This window comes from Chrysochloris asiatica, unplaced genomic scaffold (assembly GCF_000296735.1).
Source record: "Chrysochloris asiatica unplaced genomic scaffold, ChrAsi1.0 scaffold00217, whole genome shotgun sequence".
Lineage (NCBI taxonomy): Eukaryota > Metazoa > Chordata > Mammalia > Afrosoricida > Chrysochloridae > Chrysochloris > Chrysochloris asiatica.
Window position 1 is genome coordinate 4,768,823 of NW_006408735.1, and position 2,076 is coordinate 4,770,898.

The window sequence follows — 2,076 nt, forward strand, 5'->3', positions numbered from 1 at the left end:
ATAAGTAATAATATTACTTATTATAACTCATTCATGAAAATAACTTTGGAATCAGAATGTATTTTACTAATTGCCTGCTCCTGTTGGAAGTACTGAAATTCTGTTGTAGCACTGTAGGATAAGCACTGGACTACAACTTCATTTTGAACTGCAAGGTTGGAAATTCAAACTCACCAGTAGCTCCTCAGAAACCCTTTGCAGAGTCACTATGAGTCAGAACCATCTCAAAGGCACCTAACAACAATAACAATAACAACACTCAAATATATCTACAACATATTTTAAAAACTAAAATAACATTTAAAATGTGCAAAATAATGTGTTCATATATAAAGAAATATCTTAAACTAGCACTGGACTGCAAGGTCAACAATTCAAGCTCACCAGCAGCTCCTGGGATACCCTATAGAGGGCCACTATGAGTTGGATATTATAGACATTCTAAAAGAAAAGTGATTGAAAAAATGAGAAAATGTTACCTTTGTTCAGACACCTTAGTTTCAAGCCAAATACTGAAAATCCATTCAGTCAATTGTAAGCATTTTCCTGCCGTTAAAATTGCAAACCCCATTCCAAGGCCTTGAATGGGGGAAAAAAAGATCATAAACAAGCATTCTTCAGTTATGGGAAAGCTGAAACCATTGTTGAATTTGTTGGATTTCTGAATTATCCCCAAAAAGTCCTACAGGGATTGCCAAAGGTGATGGTAATGAATGAAATTGATCTAATCATGATATGAAAGAATTTCTTGGAGTGGAACACTTGTTTAACAGAGAAATCTTCAGGGAAATCATTGGCAAAAATCATTCTTTCTTCATGGAAAGGATCTTATTAAAATAGCATATAAGATAAAGCATGGTCATTTAAAATCTTAAAGCAAAGCTTGTATCACAATAATACTGGCTACAAGCATACTGAAAAAGAAAATCACCACATCCATGACCTACAGAATCATACTATATTACTATGGTTATATTATTGATGAGGTTTTTTTTTTTTTTTTCTGCTTCTCTTATGAAAATGTGAAATATAATTTTCTTTATGCATTATATGTAGGGCATAGACTTCAAAACTTGTGAAGATACTAGTCATCTACTTTAGAGACTGGGGCCAATAAATGGCACTATTACTTTAATTCATATGAAGCACATTTCTGAGTGCTCTACAACTTTCAAGATTATTTTGTAGACATTTATGTGATTGCTCTGACAAAACCAGTCACTATCATAACTCCAGCACTGCGTTAATTTCTTTTGCTCCTACTTCAATCTGTCATGACAGTCTTTGACAATAGCTAGAGAGAAACAGAAAACCATACTGATAGTTCTCACTTTAAATTCATAGTGGGACGTCAGCACTGCCAAAAAAGTGTATTATATTCCCCTTTAGTCAACTTAGTCTTTTACATTTTACATGATTACTTTACAATCTTCCTCCTAACTGTCAGTTGATAACCTTGTTTCTCAATCAGTGAGATAATAAATGCAATTATAATAGAATTTTGTAGATTTTTAACTCTAAATGTACCATTCCGTCTGAGTCTGTACCCACATACTTGCTCTGAGCTTCAGTTACAATGGAGGAACAATTTCTGTCCTTATTCCATTATCTCCACCTGTCCCTATATCCCATCTACTGTCATCCCCTGAAGGATACCATTTTTAAAAAACTTTTTCACCTTCTCTCCTTGTTCATATTTTTTCTCTGTTGTCTTTGTCTCATTGGCATATAAACACATTGTTAGCTCTCTTATTAAAACAAATCTTCCTTAACTTCACATTCTATCCATGTAAAAATTCGAATCCTCTTAATTTCTATAGAATGTTTCCACAATTTATGCCATTTCCCCTCCTCTTAATCTTACATTATTCATTCCATTATTATTATTATTTACTTTGTCACTACAACTTCACTTAAACCTCTCTTTTCAGTGTCTCCAATGGTTTCTCCAGTGGAGTCCTGGTGTGGCACTGAAGGATAAACACTGTACTGCTAACAGCAAGGTTGGTGGTTCAAATCCATGGCACTTGACAACAATTGATAGCTTGCAGCTAAAAGTACTGAAGAAAAAAAATC

General features: G+C 33.8%; 1 pseudogene; it reads right to left on the reverse strand.

Annotated features, from left to right (window-relative positions):
* LOC102822910 overlaps positions 1 to 1,738 on the reverse strand; it is a 16,957-nt pseudogene extending 15,219 nt beyond the window's left edge.
* Positions 1,739 to 2,076: the final 338 nt, after the last annotated feature.